The following is a 23902-nucleotide window of genomic DNA, read 5'->3' on the forward strand; positions in this document are numbered from 1 at the left end:
TCACGAATGGAGGTAAATATTAAGATTTCAATATAGCTTTTCGATAAAGCACGTGTATATTTATTGCAACTTATTGCAGATAATATCTTTATATATCTTGATAATATAACTTTGAATAAATAATTTTGGGAACCCTGATCACTTCGTTCATAATCTTAATGATTTATTATATAATCGATAATTCTACAATTCTAATCAAAAGATTACGAAGAATTAGAAATTCTGTAATAAAGAGAGAACAAATTTATATTTGATAATTTTTGAATTATTATATATATATATATATAATAAAAAGAAGAATTCTATATAATTTTTGGTATTTAAAAAAAACATTTATTCACTTTAATGAATAATACAACAAATTAATAAATTGTGTCTCATTATCTATTATTAATATAAAATTAACATAAAGTAAAATTTTTTGAACCATGTAAGTTGGAGCAATTTCAAATTTAAAAAATTCGCCAAAATTGTATTTGTATTGTTTATTGTTAATATAAAATGACCATCTATTAACATTTCTTATGTAAATTCAAATTTGAAAAATTAATCAAAAATTGAAATGAAAACTATTTAATAATTGTTATTTATTTTAATATTATTGAATAAATTAATATAATAAATTGATATTATTGAATAAAAAATTACAATTGACAAATATAATCATAAAAAAAAATAAACAAACAAATTATTAATAATAATTAATAAAATTAATCAATTTATTTGTAATAATTTTAATCTCCGTTTTTCAATGTACAAAATTGATTAATATTACTTTCAATGAAATTATAAAATCTTATTAAAAATTCAATTATTTAATTTGCATAACTTAATAAATACACTTAAAATCATGATATAAACTGATATTTTAATGATGCGTACATTTTCACATGTAATTATTGCGAACAATGGAGTAAATAAATTCTTATATGCGTGACTGTAGAAAAAATAAGTGATTTTCTCGCCTTTTTAATTAATCTTTTTTCTAAAGCTATTTAAAGTAAAAGATTGCTCTATTCTACATTTTTTTTTATATAAATAGTATTATTAAAAAATAGTATTTTATATAAATAGTATTATTGAATTGATTTTTTTAATTAAAATATTGAGCTAATAAAATTATAAATTTATATAAATAACAAATGATAAGCTAAATAATATTAGAAAATTAACATCATTCAATGTCCAACAAATTTGGATTTTCTTGGAAAAAAATTTTTACTAGCTACAACCGTTTTAATATATTAAAAAGAAAAAAAACAATCAATTTAATAAATACCATTAAATAAATAAATATGATTATATCCATAATTTTTATAAATCTATACATATAATTTTTGCATATAAGAAATTAAATTTATATTTTGATAAATGTTTGCAAAATAATTTATGAGAGGAACTATTTGAATGAATAAAGTTTTTGAAGCGAAAAATATATATAATAATCCTATGAAGATAAATATTGAAAGAACATCATAGATGAAATCAATTAAAATTAAAAGATATCCAAGTTTATTTTAATTTAATATCCTCCATTTAATTATCATTCAATTACTTTTATACTATTTACAGAAATATATTATATTATATTATATATTGCAAAAAAAAAAAAAATTGAAGATCATCGTGTTTTTATTAATTCAATATAATAAAATTTCTAATTAAAACATTGACTAATAAAAAAAATATTCAATAATCCAATGTTTTGAAAAATATTTGAAAAATAAGAAAGAGAATTATACGTGTATTTATGTATTCTTTTCCTCTTTCACTTTCTACAATTATTATTCATCGTTTACAACAATAATATAACCAGCAGTTCTTAATCTTTCGTTTAATTAATAATTTTTGTGAATCAAATTTAATCTCAAGATTTTAATCAAAATTTAAATTTGTAATTGTATATAAAATATAAATATGTATGAAACATTCATCAACAACTTTTAAATTAATCACGAATAAATAATAAATGAAAAAATATCAAATGATTTTCTCACTTTTGCTTTCCTCACCCATGCGAATAGGTTAAGAATCGTTATATCTTTTGGATTATTATTAGCATTTGCAGATTGCATTCTATTAATACTGCTCGCATTACTAATCATATCAAAATTTTATTAAAACGAAAAAAATGTTGTTTTATTAGCGGAAACGAAAAATAAATTAAAATGAGACTACTAAATCAGTTGATTAACATAAAATCGATAAATCTGTACAATATAAAAGAAAAAACGAAAAATCGTTAAAATTAAATATAAAAGTTCAGCAAAAAAATTCGAAAAAGTATGTTTGCTGATAATACAAATAATGAATAATTATCGGAACAGCAGTCATATTTTAGTTCAGATAATGAAGATTCTACTATTTTAATATGTAACTATTTACTATACAATATATTATTTTAATTTTATTGCATTATAATACAAATTATATTACAATACATATTCTTATTACACTATCTTAATAAATATAGAATAATAATAATCACTCGAATATCAATGCAAGTCACTATACTTAATACCATCGTTAATCATTTCTTTTGGAATCAGTGTTTTCAAACATTGACGTTCAAATAATGGAAAATGTTATACAAATATTATTTTCTAGTACATTTCATCGCGTTAGAAAAATTTTTAAAAATATCGCAGATTGAATTCTAATTGAGTGAGCTTGAATTCAATCTTTATTTATATAAAAAGCATTTATGTTCCAGGTGATCATACGTTCCATTTCGTCATGTATTAAAGTAAAACGTTCAACAGCAATTATTCATTCTTTACCCAGAATGTCGAACTAATTTATCTATGTCTAGACTAACGTTAATCGATGACAGTTAATGACCCCTTTTCTTGCTAGATTCTATTTATCATGTTCTTCATTCGTTGACAACTTTCAACTTCGCGATTAACTGTAATATTCGTAACGGCTTCCTTTATATGTGGTTTGAATAACTTCAGATCTGTTGTACTGTGAATATAAATCTATTTCTGTATAAATGAGATGAGAATGTAAATAATTTGCGATTAAAGAAATTTTGAAATCGTGTTATTAATTAAAATAATTTGTGAAATAAAATTTTTATGGATAGAAATAAAAAAAAAAAAGGAGTTTAAATATAGAGATTTGACTTATTCTTCAATTATTCTTGTATTATGTAGATTTTTATATATTCCGATTTTTCATAAATAAATTATTTGTATCAAATTGTGTTTCTCTTGAAACGAAATTGAAAATAACCTAATTTGAAATTAATTTCTCCTTGAATGACAAGTAATTTAGAAATAAAAAATAACTGTGTAGAAAACTTGAAATGAAATATGAAGTGCAAGTAATAATAAATTACTTAAAGTACAAGACGGATTAATTTTATGAATCAAATTGTTAAAAATATAACAAAAACTTGTTCCTGTCATAAAAATTGAGATATATCTGAAAAACATTAATTTCTATTTCATCATTTGGGAATTATTATATATTTCTGCTATATTAAGACATCTAACAAGAAACATCTGTGATAAAATTAATTCGAATTATTTTCAAATATTCGTATTTTATTTTTTATATACTGTTGTAGCAGTTAATAAAAGAATTAAGTATAAATAATTTTGCAATGAAATCTCTCAATGATCAATCTCTAAGTCACTAACCAAAATTTACAACAACAAAATTTTAATTAATTTTAATAACTCTCTGATAATAAAATTCTAAGATTGAATATAAACAAACAATAAATAGTAAGCCAAATAAATATGTCAAATAGTTCAGTTCACTTGAAAATAAATAATAAATGTTTAATTTTATGTTAAAATAAAAAAAAATACATTGCATAAAATAATTAAAAATAAACTTTAAATTAAAATTAAATTAATTTTATGTTTATTATTGTATTTTAATTTTATATATTTATATATAAAAGATATCTGAATATTTAAGATTTTAACAAAAATAAAGATTTTTATAAGATTTATATGAAATACATTGCATGATTGAAATCGAAAGAACCATATCAATCAGTATTCAAATACGTCATAGTAAATTGTGAATCAGCTATTGAACGAGATAAAGGGAACTTTGACAAAGAGAGATTCTTTTTCAAGTCGAGAGTCAGCGAATCATTCAATAATACAACTCAATGACATTTAAACAGGAAATGGTAAATTTTATTCTCGAGGTCAACACTAATACACTTTACTATCTTCTATTGATACAATTTCTGGAATGGAATGTTTCTATTATGTAACTAAAAAAAAATTTAATTCAAAAAAAAAAAGGTAAATAAATATAAAAGATCTTTAAGATTTTGAGATTAAATTAGAATATTATAAAAAGTTAGGTAATTTTTACAACAGATTTATAATTTTATACAGATAATGTTATAATTTTTTTTAATATTATTGACTAGAAGCATAGTATTTCATTATTAATCCTATTTTGAATATAATTAGATTCAACATATTTTTAATCAATTTTTACTTATTATTATAAAAATTATTATAAATTTTCGTGTTATTGTGTTCATTATCAATAGAAAAATTCATCTTAAAAACCTTAAAGACTCGAAAAAACGATCAAATAATATTATCAATGACTATATTGATTATAAGGTTTCAAGAAAATTGATAGTAATAATACAGTTAAAAAAAAATTTTACTTTTATTTCAATTTAAAAAGTTTAAAAAAATTTCATGAATTCTCCAATTAATTTTTTAAAAAGAAAAAAATGTAAAAAAATGAAAAATTTATATATAAATAAAAAAACCTTGCTATACAATAATTTATGATAACAATAGTAAAATCATTGAACAATAAAATTAGAAAAACAGGATATTATCTGATCACAGATATATCAATTTGAATAAATCGAAGAGTATCATTCATCGATGTTTTTAAATCAACAATTAGTCTGATTAGATTTTTGTCCTTCACAGATAAAAATGAAACGAGTTGAGATGTGATGAATATGAATAACCAGAAGAGAAGAGCGTTTGAATGGTGTTTAAAATATTCAAGACGACTCTTTCAATAAAACCATCGTCAAGAGCTGAAAAAATTTATGCAAATCTCATTCAGATTATTCGAATTATTTGAATTCAAGCGGCAAATTCAAATAATATGAAGCAACTTCAATAACGTGAATCGCTTATCTCACTTGATTTGAAATATTCTTTCAAGTTTCCTTTTCATTCGTATTAAGTTAAATCATTTGCTTCAAGTAGACTGAAATTCAAACAATTGTTCATTCATTTCACTTGATTTTTTGAAATGATTTTTTTAAGCTTCTCAATGAAAAAAGAGATATTAATGAGAAATTTATTAATAAAAGATTTTCGATACAATATATTGAATTCTGCCTATATACAAATTAATTTACATTTACATATCTCGAGAATTGATAAGAAAATTAAAACTAAAATTTTAGATTTACATTCCTTCTCTCTTTTCTGATATAAATTTGTATTATAATTATAAATTTCATATCAATCAGATATGATTGCTTTTCGAAAGAATACCCAAAATTCTTTATAAGCAAAATTGTACTTCAAACATCAGGATATATTGAAGCTGATTTCATCTAAAAAAAAAAATTTCTTGGCAATAAAAAAATTGCTTTATGTGCATTTATTATACTTTCTATATAAACTTTCAATTCAAAAATTTTCAGATTAAATAAAATTCTTTGTAAGATAGTATTCAGTTATTTTTATGATCCATTGTAAATATTTTTTAGATAATTTCCAGGCAAACAAATTATAATAGCAAAACAGAAATTCTCATGTAAAGATAAAACTTATGCAACAAACAAAAAGAGATTAAAAGATTGTATCGAAAAGGAAGTACATTGTTTTCCATTTGTTTTGATTGCCATGAAGGAATAATTAACATGCAAACGAAACATTAGTTAAGAAAACAAATAACGAAAAAATATAAAGAGTTATAAAACAATGTTGTTGAATCTTCATTTTTTTTTTTTTGGTTTAATTTATTATATAATTATTATAATTTAATGTTAAATAATTATTCGAAAATCAAAAAATACTTCTTTTTATACAAAATTCTACGATATTCTAAAATAAATTTCTTTTGCTATTAAAAAATATAATAAATGCTTAGCAAACAATTAAGAAATACACGAATAATGTATGAAAACAATTTTTATTATATCAATTATGTCATAATAAACGAATATTTTTTTCATTTTTATAAATAGTTTAAATAAATGAAAATTTGGCAAAAATATATACTATGTTATTAGAAAATTTTAAAGATATATCACTTACTTTCTTATTGCGTAAGAAAAAATAGTGTAAAATAAATACTACAAATATATTTTTTTGTTAACAAAAAATAAAAAAACAGAAAAGATATTAAAAGTGTAAAATAAATTTATATTAAAATAAATTTTGTCAAAAAATGAGATTTGGTTAAATATATTACAAAAAAAATCTAAAATTGAACAGATTAAATACTGTAATTAAATACTGTTTACCATATATCGTGTTCCTTATCTGACAAGAATTATGATATTACGTTATAAGAATCATGATCTTATATATATTTGACAAGAATTATTATTCTATTTACTCTGATATTTTTTGTATACACAGAATTCGTTACAATATTATTTCATTATAAAAATTTATTGAATAACACCATTATAGATTCTAGATCTATTATAAATAACATAATCTAAATTCATCATCATTTTCATTATCGTCCCAATAACTGAAATTAATAAAATTTTATAATCAGCAGAATACATAGAATGATATTTTTTGCGTTTAAATTTATCAATTTATCATTATCAATTTCATTTCTTATTAATATTTTTGTTAATTTTATTATTTATCATAACAATTATTATTATTATTTGTAAAATTTAACATACATCATAATAATTTAATAGTGATTTAATTTTTTACAGTTTAATAAAATTATTAAAAATGGATAGATATATGGATTTATACAAGTACATTTTACAACTATAATATACTACTTTTATTTGAAACATTTTTTATATATAATGAAAATATATTAATGCTATTTAATGTATTAATTAAATATTATCAAAAATATATATATAAAGATATATATAATAAATTTTTTCTGATAAAATTTATTTTTCATTTTATGGAAAGAAAAATTTACAAATATGTCATCTCGTTAGTAAGAGGATAATGAATCATAATTATTATTAAATTAAATCAGTAAAAAGAATAAACGCATGATATTAATCACTTAATCAATAATAATTTCTTCCAAACAAATGAATACTAGTGATAAATGTTCAGTATTTGTAAATATAAGTAACGATAAACCACATCATTAATGTGGTTTTGCATTTATGAGTCGATTAATTATGTAAGGAAAGTCTAGTAAGTAATCAACGAAGGGAAGTTTTAGACGATAATAAATCTTGACCTTGAAGATGAAATGTAATAATCAGAATTGCACAATTACTATTTCTCAATAGTGAGAAAATTTGCTCTTTCAGATTTCGCAAGGGAAAGATAATTTCTATAATATTAATTTTTAAGCAAAAATTTTTATTCTATTTTTTTAATTTTTTCTAAAGATATTATCTGATTTTTTAATTTTCATTTTTATTTTGCTATCAATTATAATATTATTTTTCTTTGATTTTACGTTATAATTTTATCGATATTTTAAAACAAATATATATATATATATATATATATATATATATATAAAAGATATTCAGATTATAAATTAAGAATTTTTGCAAAAACAATTTTTTTAATATATTCCAAATTTAATCTAAGATTATTTGTACATAATATAAAATATTATTTGATAAAAACAAAACAAATTAGTATTTTGAACAAAAATTTCAATATAGAGAAATGTTATGTGCAAACACTTTTCTATCTAAATTTCTATCTATAAGAAATATTTAGAAGAAAGAAATCAAACAAGAATTGATATAAACATTAAATTGATATGAGAATGTATTATATATATGTTATTATATATACATTATAGAAATAATTGAAGAATGCGAATTGTATTGAAACTATTCAGTTATCAGAATTATCGAATTCAAAATATATTTGAATAAAGTTTATCTAAAGATTAAAAATAGTTCGTACAATTTCAATAACAAGAATCTCTCTCTATCAACTAATTGTAAATAATTTTCATTATATATTACTAATAAAAATTAAAAAATAAATTTATCATTCACAAGCTTTTTTAATATTTTTTTTTGTCTTTAGTTTGTATGTAAACATATTTGAAAAAAAATTTATTGACATACTTAGAAATTATTTCTTTACATTATTTTTAATTTCAATCTATTCATTTCGAAGAAAGAGAAATATAAGTTCAAAAATGATTAATTTTACTTTCTCAATTTTTGTCAGTAAATGTATGCATTGTAATTCCTATATACAGATATTACAGATATTATTTTAATTATTAAAATATTTTAAGAAAATATCTCACAAATATAATATAAAATAATTATCTCGCGAAATTGGGACAAAAATTATCTTTTAAAGATTAGAGGGAAAAAAATATATTAAAAATAAAATTATATTGGATAAATTTGAAACGTTAGTTAAAGGAGAAGAAATAAATATCAAATATTTTATGGAATTTCTATTATATAAAAGTTTATAATGTTTGAAGAAAATAATATTTATAATGTATTTTATAATATATCATAATTTTTATTTTCATAATAAATTCAAGATAATTTTAAAATTATTAAACGGAATCATATTATTTTTTGCATTGTATAATAAAAAATATTTTTTTAATTCACATATCTGAAGCAATGGAAATATTTTTACATTTATATTTGATAAAGACAAAATAATAATAATACTATAAATCTTAGGTTATCATAGAGTTTATTTTTATTTATTAAACTATCGCAAAATACTGATAACTAAAATAAATTATATTTTTTAAAATTATTTTAGTTGGAAAATAAATGATATAACATTTTTACACATTTGTAATTTTATATTAAATGCATGTAAAATATGTGCAAAATACAGTTATTTAATCTAGCCATTTTCATTTCTAACGTCGAATGACATACTTGTAATTGTTAATATAATTATTATCACATAATATAATAATAAATCACAAATTGCCAAAATTAAAAGATCTTATCACTCTATTTACAACCTGTCAAAAATTATAATTACAAGCATGTGATTTTGGAAAAATATAGAGATATCTAAATATAATTTTTTTTAGGGAAAACTAGTTTCACATCTATTCAACGAATCGTTCATGACCAATCGTCCTATGTCTGAAGCACCTAACCTACTTAATCCTCGCTCTCTCTCACAGTGACGTCATTTACTGCCATCGTGAGTGAGAACTAACTTCATCAAGCCCCCACAAATTTATTTCACATGTGCATTCATAACTTACATTCACACAGTTTTACGTTATAAAGAACTGTCATCAGTAAATAATTTTTTAACTAAATGTTTTAATATAAAAAAATATAATCTTTTATGGCAATTATACGCTCTTTTTTATTCTGGAATATAAAAATAATTATTTTTGATTGATTGATTAATGTTCTTTTTTCGAACATTTTCTAAATTTTTTGTATTCAAATAATTTTAGTCGTGTTAATGTTGCATTATTTAAAATCAATACGATAATATAATCTGTATATAGTTTTTTTTTACATATGAAATACTTAGAAGATACTATACACATAGTATAAAAATTGAATTATATCAACGAATATATGTGCGAATATATTTATTATTATGTAATTACATTCGTATTATAATAATTTTTAAATAAGCTAATTTTTTTATGTATTATCATTCAAAGGTTCACCTCAGTGTATTCTAATCAATACGAAGCACTATTAAAGCATTAATATTGCGTTATGCAAGACTGCATAATCGCGAGTGTCAAGTTCATTGCAATAAGTTAAAAAGAAAGAAATCTTATTTTTTCAAGGAATATCTTAATTTTAGCGATTTTCAATCTTTTTCATCTCACAGTATGAAATTAAGTAATATATTTTGAAATATATTTTTAACTAATTTTTTGACAAAAAGAAGAGAAAATAAATATAATACTATTATATTACTACTATTTTTTATTAAATAATATCTAATGATATGCAAAAAAAAATGTCCAATTTTCTTTTTGAAAAATATTTTTAAAATTTCGTTTATTTAATATTTTTTCCTAAATTACATATAAAAAATCTTGAATGTTAAAAAAAAAAAAAAAGAGACGAAACATATATTTCTTTGTTTCTTTGTTACTTTATAATACTTGTGTGCTCAAAAAATTTGTTTGCTTTGAATATTACGAAGTCAAAATTTCAATATCTGAAAATATTTCTATATATCTGTCACAAGATTATATAATAGAATATAAATTATAATAATATTATATTTGTGTCATTGTATATATATTCGTATATTTCTTTAAATCATCAGATACTTAAAAATAAAATAATGTTACAAGATATGAACAATATAATTATAATATCATATTAATACTAATTAATGTGGAAATATTGTGTTTTAATAATCTTAATTCTTAAATCTACTTCAATCGATTAAATACAAAATAGTAATAGTAATATCCAATATTATTGAAAAAAATAAATATTATTATATCAAAATAAAAAAAATAATATATTTTTGATCAATGATTTATTATTATATATGTAATGGATAGTTTGCTACATGATTTTATTCTATTATGCATAAAATTTCTTTAATTTCTTTCTAATTAGAAAAAAATTTTATTATAATAAATATTCTCATTTTTTAAATTTTATAAGATTATATGATTTGCAATTAGATAAAAGAAAGAATCATAACGAAAAAATTATTAATAAAATTAATAAATATTATGAATTTTATAATCATGATATTACAACAGATATAAATTTATAAATTAACATTAACTGTTACTATTATAATAAATAAATAGATTACTATTTAAAATTAATAAATTTAATTACTTATGGACAAGAGTGTACCTACAATTTTCTACGATATAACTAGAAAAGAAAGTGAAATATATATGTATATACAGAATGTTAAATATGTTATATCTTTTCTTCAGAATATCTTCAGTTGATTCTAAAGGCTAAAACAAACACAAAAATTGCATATACAAAAATGGCATTTGAAATTTATTTATTATTTATCGAAATATAAGCAATTTAAATTTGTAATAAATGAAACAACGACGAAGATGATAGATATAAATCTGTCTCATTTTATTTCTCGTTTTATTTCATTTAAGGTGAACTTAAATTGCTTATAAACTACTTAATAAATAATTAACCAATTTTCTTACACCAACTTTTGTCTTTATTGACCTTTAGAATTGACTCTCTAGAAATATTCCAGAAGTATTATAATCTCATTATAATCATTAATTTCTGTATGTATAGTTCTGCTGAATCAATTATAAATCTATATTTATGATTAAAGAAAATGATTAAAGTTCACTGAAGTAATTTTATATACATATATTATATTATATTAAACAAATATCTTATATAACAACTTTTTTACATATTTATTACATATGTATATTTAATAATAATAACAATATCAATTGTTGTCAAATCGAATAATGAAATACATCGAATTGATAGTTTTGTTTTTCTTTTTTTTCGAATGGTGCGATGTCAAGAAAAATCATCAAAATTATAAACAGAATAAAAAATATATTAAATATATATGTGTGAGAGCAACCTCTACATATACGATAAGACTTGCTAAATCGATCAAATTTTTCATTTAAGATGAATAACAAGTATGATGTTTATGTGTATTATGTATATTTTATTTTAAAGATTATATATTATTTTAAAAATTATAAAATGGTATTTGAATATCTTTTCATATTAAAAAATTATAATTATAATGATTATTTTATATATTTAATACATATTATAAAAAAAAAAAAAGAAAATGATCGGAAAAGTGTATTATCAATTGGTCCACCAATCATCCAAACAAATTTCACCGCAGAAATATAGAAAGCGATGTCGGAAAAATTAATGATTAAAATAAATATTCAATTCAATACAATTAAAAAACACTTTCACTGCTAATTACGATTAATGACAGAAAATAAATATTTGATTCTTTAATATCGTTAAAATTTTTTATTGATTGCTTAATTGCTTACGATTAGAATAATTAATCATTGAGTAATTAACGATTGATTTATTCCATCAAGAAAATTAATGATTAATCGATAAAGAAATCAATTACGTAAGTATAACATTGCATTTCTTTTGTCAATTTATTTATATACCTAATATTAAAATATAAATTATGATATTTTTTAAATTATTATTATAATATTATAATATTTTTAACAAAAAGTTTCGTATACGTATTTAAAATGAGATATTTTATAAAGGATATAAAATAAAGATTATAAGATATATAAATGTTTCTATTTTTAGTTTTTCTTATGACATTGAATGATAAAAATATTACATTATTTCCTTGCCTCACGATTTTTAACACATTCAATGCAGATGGTATAAATGTAGTAAGGCGTCATGCGGATTTTCTATTTTTCTATACAATATCGTAACGAACTTTTCCACGAAATAAAAGCTAAAAAAGAAGTTTTCCATATATCCAACTTTCCTTTCGCATACGTATTCAGTAGAAGTTGTTGATGTGCACAGACATTTTGAATTACATTCAATTTTCATTATTTTTACAATCGTTTTCTGCATTTTTTAAAAATTTATTCGTCATAGGGAACGCGGTTTTTAATGGCGCATTGAATATAATCCTAACCTAACCTCAAATTTCTTGTCCGAAAATAAAATAGGAGAACATAAAAAGATGGAAAACTGCTGTCTTTACCTTTTTCATAGATATCATTCATAGAAACACTAAACAAAAGCATAAAAAGAAATCATCTTTGATGAGAAGTTTAATGATTTTTATATATATTTTTATATATTTTGTAATAAATTGTATTTGTTTAAAATCTAAGAAGAATTAGATTCAATGCATTTCATATGAATGAGTATATAAAGATTATATGATGTTAAAGCGTAAATAATATTCATTTGCGATTTTTGCAATTATAATCAATTAATGAAATGCAAGAAAATGATATCTTTCGATAATAATTATTTCGATATTACTGTATATTAATAAAAGTCTAATTTTAATTAGAATAGAATAAAAATATTTTAAATTCTTTTCACCACATTACTGGTTCATGAAAAACAATTGAAAAGATAAATGAACAATAAATAAAAAAAAAAGAGAGAGAGAAAAGAAATAACGAAATATAAAAATAAAAATTTATCTTAAAATATTTCAATCAAGATGTAATAAAAATAATAATAAGAATAATATATATCAATTATATTCATAATATAAAAAAATATTGTACAATTATTTTCCAATTTTATAGATATTTTATATATATATTTTCCATATATTCTGCATTTTTTTATTTTGACATATAATTTTTGATAGATTTGTCTAAATAATATTTGTCTAAAGATTTTTAACATTATAAACAATTTATACAACTTTTAATTATTTTTTAAAGATATTAATAAAATATAACATGTTCTTAAAATTAATTACTAAATATTATATTTTTTGAAATGTTTCTTTCTAATATTAGAATTAAAAATATTTGATAATTACATATTCTAGAATTTTGACACAATGCTATAAATACGAAATCATCGTAAAACGATCCAAGGCATAACCCGTTACTCAATTCAATTTTGATGACGCAAGGATAATTGATTTGCAAAACAGAAAAGATCTTATGAAATTTCTGACCATGGAATTTTCATCACCAACTCTTTACACATTGCATTTAATTCGATTAAAATGCACATCTCGAAAGCCTTTCGTCTTATTCCAGTGAACGCAGGTTAAAAAAATTCTACAAAGCGAAGCCTTTCGCATAAGAAGCATTCTATCCTTACTAATTCTAAGGTTTCATTGTTATTTGCTTTTACATTTTTTTAGCTTTTGATTTTGTCTGTATGTATCAATATTCCCAACCTTTGATGGAATTGGTAACACATTTTAAAATTAAACTTCATGGCATTATGTTTTTATATCATTAATATTATATTATTATATTATTTAATAATATTAATATTATATTATATTAATATTAAAATATTTTTATATTTAATAAAATTTTTAATAAAATTTTCACGAACGTTAATACATCATAATCATAATACAAATCGAAAAATATGGAATTAGTATTAACCAAATGGTTTATTGAAATTTTAAAAAATTTAAAAAGTGATATTAATTTTAGAATTATTTTAGAGAAACTTTGAAATCTAAAAGAATTAAAATTCGCAAATATATAAAATTATATTTTTAAAGATGAATACATATTACTTAATTCAGATATATTAATTTGCTAAATCATTTGAATTCAAAATTTCTTGCAAATAAATGTATAATTTATCATATTACATCAAATTATGGAAATTTGAATACAAAAAAGAAAAAATTTCATAAATTATCAAATCATTAAAAAATAATTATTATTTAAAATAAATATAATAAGTAATCTATCTAGTAATAAGAAAAATATGAATTTGATAGATACATATTTTCCGATACATTCATAGAAATTTTTTCAACAGCAAGAGATATGGTTATATTCATATAATTTAAATAATATTTATTATAATTACAATAATAAAAGAAATATTTAAAAAATTTATAAGAGAAAATTATCCGAAAAAAGAAATTATATCTAAAAAAAAAATTATCAACTCTCAATTGTTAATGTTTTTGTAATTGTTAGCTTATAAATAAATATGAAAAATGGAACTTTTATAATATTTTTTACTAATATATTTTACGCGATAAAAATTGTTATTACATGAATACAAAACAAAATTAAATATTTTTAAACTAAACATGTAAATATATTAAAAATTGAGATATGATGTATAAATTTGAAAGATACAATATAAGATACATATTTTTTCACAATAAAATTATCTACGAATAAGCATTTCTATTAGAAATTATATTTTTTAATTATTATTTTTTATTACATAGAAAACAAACATTATTTTAACAGTAAAATAAATAATTAAATATAAAAATACATCATTATTATACGTAAATCTTGATATTATTTTATTTTATGTAAAATTGCATATATATTTTTTTGTTTCATATATTGTAAATAATGTTTTATTACATTTTTATGCCTATAAGCAAATACAAAATAAAAAATAAAAAAAAATAAAAAAAAATGCTTTTTATGATATTCAAAATTTCAGCTTCTAAAGACAGTTAAAACATAATTTTGAATTTTAAACAATTCTGCGTATAATACATATATTAATATACGTATAATATAAATATATTAATCATAAATCACTAATTGAAGAAAAGATTTGTTTTGTTCGATATTAATCAACAATAAAAATTCGAAAGAAAGATTCAGATATACATGTACTTACGAATTTCGAAGCACGTAGAGTGTTGCGTGGTGCATAAAGAACCGTTCGAAAGTGCTAAGTTTGAAAAGATAATAAAACGATTTGAACGACGCTTACAAAATGGCCCAAACAACTTCGTGTATTCCGTATTAAATTAGTTTTGTAACATTGCAAGATTCCACCCGGACGTTTGGCACGTTTTCTAGATTATTACGGACAAAAGATGTATGAACACGTGTTTACTGCACAACACGATATTGGTCGAAAAACAGTTCTTTTCTCTTTCTCCCCCCCACTGCTATTTTCACACACACGTGTATTTTATCCTAAACAAATACAATCACCAAACTGGTCGCAGTGACGACTCAGCGTACACTGAGCAATGCATAGCGTTTGCACTGTAATATTCTACAGTTTTGTTCCCCCACCACTTCTATTCCCCACTCCTGATACAATTTATATTTTATATAGGAGAAATTTATATGAAAGTATATACTTAAGAGTTTGGATCTGTAACAGAACATAAGTTTTGATCATAATAAACATGGAATTTAACATAATTTGAATTTAAAATAAGTTATAAAAAAAATGAATTTATAATTAAATAAAATATTTTGGGAAAAGGCGTCGATTTAAATATAATATTCGTGCAAAGAAAAGGAAGCGCAATATATTTTAAATATCGTAATTTGAAATATTGAGAGGTTTGAAAAATTGATGTTATTTAATTTTTAATGATTTTATAACCAATGATACTTGTGGATAAACCGTAATTTTAATATTTTCAATGTTCAGAGAAATAAAACATCAATTTAAAAAATTTTCTTCAAATATTGAATTGTTGCAATCATTATATCAAAACTTTAGAATAAACTTAAGCTAAATTTAAACTATTCATTTGTACATTAATTTTATCAATTTTGTTTTTATGGTTTTGTATCAATTTTGCAAAAAAATAAAATGTAACATAAAATTTTAGATTTTATTATCATATTATTAATTTGGAACATAAAATAAACATATAAAAACAAATATAATTTGAAATATTTTAAAATCTACTGAAAAGGATGCTGTGTACCTTTTCTGCAATGTGAATTATAGCGAAGACAAAGGACAAAAGATTAAATTTCATATGTGAAATATGGTATTACTATTCTGAAGATTATGAATTCACTGAATTATAATTGTGAAAGTTATATCTACTTATGTCTAATTATGACTACTGCCAGTAATTTTTAAAGTTTAACATTTGTTGAGATTTACTTAAGAGAATTGTTTCTATATTATTTTAAAAGAAGACTTTTTAAAAGACTTTTATTTTAAAAGAAAATATGATTCTATTATCTATCTATTTTTATATACAAAATAAATTAAATTAATGATAATAAATTAAATTAAAATTGAAAAAAGAAAAATATTATTACTTCAAATTATCTGCATTGTAAGAAAATCATTACTTTATATTATTATGAATTAAAATTTGTATTAAAAATGCATTAAAAAATTTCAAATATTTTTATAATCTTTAAAAATAAATTTTGATTTAATTGATTTCAAAGTAATCATTTCTATGAAAGATTTAAAAATATCAGTTCAACGTGTTTCCAAATTTGTAAATAATGTGATAGATACCTATATAATTCTTTGAAAAAGTAAATCGAATATTTAAAATAAAATTTTTTCATTTGAGATTTGATCTTTTTATTTTCACATGTACAGTAACCATTTTATTTAACCAATTTATTCAAATATCGGTATTCAACAATCGGTAAATAGCTAATTTTAATTTGAAAAATATTCAAAGTTGATTTATAAATTGATGATTTATAAAATATTATAATGATTATAAATGATTTATAAAACGAAGGCTCAAATAAAAAATTTTATTTTATCAAATTTTTTTGATTGTACCAGTTACAAAATATTTTATTATTCGTTTTTAGTATTCGATAGTAAAAAATCTTACTGAATATAATCGATTATATTCAGAATTTAATTGTAGGCGATGATAAAAGTTATTAATGAAATCTCGATACAGAAAAATGTACTTTTAATTTTCTTAAAACTAATTTTACATTCTAGTTATTTATTTATTATTTAAATTATCTTGTTCTAATTATCTCTATTATATACTTATCTGTCAAGATAATAGTTAGAATATAAGACTAATAGCTTGTGACGTAAGTTTTATCATCTATTTCATTAGAATATAGTTGATAAGACTCAATTAACGATACCTAAAGTGATTTTAATTTTTTGAAGTAACTTTTTCAGTTATGAACGAAAAATCACATATATATCGCAATAATACAATAATAGCATTACAATAATACAATAGTCGCCATACTCGAATAAATATATCGAAATAACTTTAAAAGCATCGTTCTTAATTTAAAGAAAGAATGTAAATAATAGTAAATTTTTTGTACATATAAAATAGAATTAACTGAAAATAACTTATTATTTATTAATTCACAATATTGACAAAATAAATTTTATATTCAAGACTTATGGGAAAATATTTCAGAATCGTTAATCAAAAATCTAACATCAATGCCAAATCACCGAGCAAATAGTTTTAGATATAAAAGCAAAAAAAAAAACATTAATTTTCTACAAAATTGTAATAATGTGTAATAATATGTATCAAATTTTGTATTTGTAAAATATAATTTCTTTACTTTTAAATAAATGTTAAATATAAGCAAATAGTTAAATGTTACTAAAAATTTATGTATATTTAATTTTATGATAAATATATGTGTAAATATTATTTATATTTTATATTATAATAGTAGAAGTCATGACATGTTTTCGCAATATTACATATTGCGATATCAAATTCAATTACAATGCAATATTTAATTTTCACGATGCCAAAAGTCACGATATATATTTATTATTATGATGGTAAAAGTCACAATTTATTGTCACATGGAAACATAAATACTAACAAGATTTCCAAGCATTAAAAGTTTCAGTCACAAGTGAGGTATGCGATTATGTAATTGTGGACAATACAAAAAAAAGGAGACGGAGAAAAACATAGAAAAAGAAAAAAACAAGAAAAACAAAAATCTGAACAATATTGTGTTTATGTTAGTATGTAGTTTTAGGCTTTAAACTTAATGAAAAATGACAATAAAACAATTAAATATTAAAAAAAGAGAAAGAGAAAATATTTTAAAAATTTATATAATATGAAAAAAAAATGACGAAATAAAAGGATTAGAAATACAATAGATAATCTTTCATGAAATTAAAGTTAATATTTGTTCGTAATTATAATTTAAATGGATGTGTTGATAGTCTCTTTCTTTTTTTTTTTTATTCATTTTCTCTATATATTAAAATTAATTACTTAATAAAATAAAGTGATCGTCCATCGTACAAAGAAATAACTATTATTTATTTTATTTCCTATATTTTAATTATTTATTAATTATTAATAACTAAGAAGTTAAGACAGTTTGTAAAAAATTAAAATTTTTATCAAAATAGAATCATTAGATTCAATTTCTACTTTTAAGTTTTATAACAAAATTTTTAATTTTATAATTATCGCAATTTACTAGATAAATATTTATATTATTATATTATTACAAATTTATTAGTTTCGTCTTTTATTTTAGTCTATTATTTCAATATTTTCAAGTTATTACCACTGTTACATCGCATACCAGGTCACTCGAACCCTAACGAATCACACGAGGGTTGGTTTATAACACGAATATAAGATTTTGAGTGAAAGTTTTTAGAAAGTTTTTAACAGTAAACAAGGTGTCCCAAGATTTCTCAGTTTCTACACTCAATGCCGCAGATGTGTTATAAACCAGACACTCTGAAGGATAAGTCGCAATTTGTCATTCTTGGCCACAACCCTTATACAAAAGAATAAGATTTAGCTTTTATTCACTTCATCCCTTCCATTAAGAGCGTTCGACATTGCAAAACATGATCCTGTCAATACGTTTTTTAATTGGTTTTTCAAAAAAAATCACCAATTAGGGATGCAGCAATGAGCCAACGAACGAGATGCATGACGCAAAAAGAAAACAAATTCAATCACTTCAATCATTGACTATTGCCCGCAAACACTTCAACATCAAAGCAAAGCATTTACTTCTCATCAATGAGCCACAATTATCTCAACGAAATTTAACATTGTTAAGTTGAAACTGAATCACTGGGAGTCCCACGATAATAGATGTCTTTCTTCAACGATTGTTACTTTGATCAGTCAAGAGTACCGATAGTAACATTTTTCATATTTGACGACTCGCATACATTTTTATTTAATTACTCAATCATATCATATGATCAAAAGTCCAAATCGATACAAATGCAGTGACTAATTATATTAAAACTTTTTATACGGATTGCAGCGATTGCAGTATCTTTTTCGCAGTATATTCGACAAAAGTAATTCGAAAGAAAATTTTAAGCTTTGATCAAATCGTACATTATGAATTAATGCTTTTCTTCGATTATTGCAACACTTGATCAAAATAATCAAAGCATAAATAAAAAAGCAGGATTATAAGAGATTATTATTTCTTAATAATACATTGTTTAATACTAGACGTTTCAAAACATCGTTCCTAACCATTTACTTTATTATTATATTGCATATTAATTTTTTCAGATAAGATAATCTACTGTTTCACAATATGCGAGTAATATATAGGTGTGACGATACTTGTTACATTGATTCCTCAGTTTACTTTGAGATTTACGTAATGATATATATACTCTCTAGTTTATAACTTTAAGTCAGTAATTATTTCGATTCGAGAAAAGTCGGTTTGATAAGTCGAGTGAAGTGCAATTAAAAAAAAAAAGAAAGAAATGTTATTAACATCGTTACTAATATCAATGACTTTTACCAATTTGTTCGATTTTAATTATTGTACGGCGCTCCATAGAACAATTAGCAGAAACAATGAATTACAAGAAAATAATAATTTGAAAATTACTGCTATTTTATCGAAACCATCCAGTCGTGCTTACAATTGTTTCCTAGCCATTAATTTTGATTGTGACATATTTGAATCTAGTAAAGATGTCGGCACGATCGTTGGATCACCGGATTTCTTGGAAAATGGACCCAGAGATGGAGAAATCGCCAGTGCTGGAAACTCGTTGTACGATGTATTAAACGAGCATCACGTTGGACGTTGGAATCCATCTTACCTGAAAATAAAAAAATACAATGCCACACATTTTGCTACGAATATCGTTTGGACGTTTAACGAGAAAACGGTGTTAGTCGACAAAGTGGAGGTGTATTTATCCAACGGCGATTACACCGAGGATCAATCGATTCGAAGATCTTCGTTGAATCTGGTGTGCTCGAACAAAGGATCGACAAATGTCATTGATAATTACACTCTTCGTTTCGACTGTCACATTCGTCACGAATTTATAGAAAATCTTCTCTACATTGCCAAAGGTTCGGGCATCCTTTTGTCCACCTTGACAATAATTGGACAAAATTACGCGTTCTACCAGATCGCCGACGTTTCTCTTCACGAGCCTGTTAAACAGATAAACAATTACCACGGCTTTGTTTCCGAGCCGCTTAGCCGAGCTAAATTATGTCAATTGAGGATAAATAAAAATTGTGGATTAATCATATACGAACCGCAAAGCGTGGAAGGATTTCAAGGTTTTCCCGATGACGAGTTCAGCCCGCCCGATGGTAAAATTGCGAGCGGTAACAATGCTCGTTTCAAGGAACTCGATCAATACGGTGCGGATCGATGGAATCGGGTCCAATTTCCCGAAGTGGAGTGTCACAATCAGACGCACGTGTCCTTCAATTTGAACTGGTTCTTCACTGCAACTCATCGCACAAGTGACATTCAAATCTACATCAGTAATGAGAATTACACATCGACGGAGCCATTATCCAGAAGGCATTTGGATCTCGATCCATTGTGCACGACAGAGTTTCACGGTGAACATCCGCCCCATCGATTCACCATGCTATGTCCAATTCCGTTGAAAAAGTATCGCGAATTGAGCAGAGTGAACGAATTATTGTTGTTGAGCATATGGAATGTGTATGACACTATGATGGCGTTTTATCAAGTTATAGATATCGAGAGGCTGTCTGAAGGACAATCGTATGAAGATATATTGCGCAAATGCCGGTGAAACATGTGTGACTTTGTATGAAATTGTTTTCTTTGTAATGTGAAATATTTGTTTACGATTGTTTATCACACGTGTATAGTAGTTTATAATATTATTGAATTGATTAAGGTATTAAATTTTAGGATAAATTAAATTATAAAAATTTATTATAAAAATAAATTAGAATTATTAAATTTTAGATGATAAAAATATTTATTGCTTTTAATCTTTCTGTGGAATTTTTATCATCTTCAAATATTTCAGATATATATGTCATTCTATCCTTACAATTGCGTAAATTATCGTTCCTATCGTTCGTGTTTCTATTTGTTTTTTTTTTATACCTCTATAGATCTATAATAGGAAATACTATCAGACACTTCTATAGTTTATTGTATAATTATTTTTATGGATTTATTTATAGAGATACAGCACGATGGAGAGTCAGTCGTAGTTAAGATAGTAGATAAGATAATTAATAAGAGAAAAATGTAATTATCTAAACCGATTTTTGATGATTTTTTAATATATTATAACAGAGATAAAAAAATTTTCAATATTTTCAGATGCATATAACCAGCCTTTTTCGAGATATTTTCACGAAAAATTTGTCACGATCATATAATAAAATTTCTTTTATTGTTGACATGTTATCTTGCAATACTAATATTTTCCCACGTTTAATCCTACGTCGTGTGATAATATAATTTCGATTGAATTATAAGCAATTGGTCGAGAAAGACTTATTTCTTGTAACTGGAATATTTTTCATTTTTATTATGAAAATGCTATTTTTGTTATGAAAACAAATATTTTCCTTGATTCTTTTTTTTTTTTCTTTATATATTTGTCTTTTCACATGTACAAAAGATACAGCGACATTGTTCAGAAATATATTTTAAGATTGGCCAGAACTGGTTGGAAAACGAAAGGTCTTCACGATTTTCTAGTTCCATAAGTATATTTTAATATAAATATTATTCATTATTATTTAATATTATTATTGCATTTTTTTTAGATAAAATATCAATGATATGAAAGATTTTAATTAAATAATCAAGTATATTTAATTAAAAGAATGAAATAATGCAGAAAACACAATCCACTTGCCATTATAATTTCATCATATAATTTATTATATTATTCTTATATTAAAAATTAATACCAATATCAACTTTATTTTTTTAATTATTAATAAATGTTTTGAAAAGATTATCTTTGAAAACATGGCGGAAAAGAGAAAATAATAAAATACAAAAAATAAATATCTAAGAGTAAGTTAATAATAAATGAGACTCTTAGATATAGCATGGATATGATATTATAAAGGATAAATAGTAAAGATTTTTCAATAATCTCATAAAAAGTGCAAATATATATGAATTATTAAGTTAATATTTAATTTACGTATTACTTCAAAAGTTGCAAGTGGTCGAAAAATTAATGAAATAAAATTCAAAGATCTGTTGCAGAAAACACATTTATTTAATCATAAATGGTACTATATATCTGCATAAATATGCATAAATTATTAATCATGAAACAAATGTAGCACAAATAGAAAAATTATATGACAAAGTCAAAGAGGTTAGACATAAAGAAATTCGTGAAATATGAAACAATATTCAAAGAAATTCAAAAAAAATTAGGACACCAAAATTAAATGGATATCATCGCCAAAATTAGTTACAATAATAAAAACTAGAAAAATCAATAATGCGTTGGCAATCATTGACAATTGAAACAGAAAATTTCTATGCCACGAGATAAAGTTTAAAAAACATGTTTTTACGACATAAAAACATAAATTGAAGTTTTATCGATCATCATTTGGATTATTGACGATTGAAATTGAAAAGAATTATATGGTTTAATAAGATCAAGATTAATAAGATTAAAGTCAAGTCTAGGCTCAACTATCATGAAGAAGATAATGTATCTTTTTATTTTTTGGATTCTCTTTGGATCCAAAGAATAAAAAGAAATTTTTGTTACTACTTTGTCACTGTACATGTTTTAATAATATATAATAGTTATTATTGTATTGTCTGGCCAATTTGCATCTGATCCATCATTTATATGGATATATAAATGATAGGCAAAATGCGATTTTGTATTAATGTTACTATTAATAAATTCATATAACATTCATATTTCTTCAAATTTTCCATTTTCCGTAAAACATTTTTCTTCCTAACATGCACTATATTAATTATCACGAGAAATGCATACACTATGAATCATGAAATAGCAAACTATCTAAAAAGATTTCGAGACTTGTTCAAACTTTTTGATAACATTCAGGAAAAC

The 23902-nt window shown here is 21.9% G+C and overlaps 1 protein-coding gene across 2 annotated transcripts in view; it reads right to left on the minus strand.

Moving 5' to 3' along the window:
• Nucleotides 1-15831, minus strand: part of LOC100870668 (sphingomyelin phosphodiesterase) — a 38689-nt gene extending 22858 nt beyond the window's left edge. For both annotated transcript variants that reach the window (XM_086912614.1, XM_003695019.4), the window contains exon 1: nucleotides 15476-15831. The gene's annotated coding sequence lies outside the window, so the exon portion shown is untranslated. The remainder of the gene's footprint in view (nucleotides 1-15475) is intronic.
• Nucleotides 15832-23902: the final 8071 nt, after the last annotated feature.

Source organism: Apis florea, unplaced genomic scaffold (genome assembly GCF_048593485.1).
Source record: "Apis florea isolate Af1SG1 unplaced genomic scaffold, ASM4859348v1 contig_1794_pilon, whole genome shotgun sequence".
In the NCBI taxonomy this organism is placed as follows: Eukaryota; Metazoa; Arthropoda; class Insecta; order Hymenoptera; family Apidae; genus Apis; species Apis florea.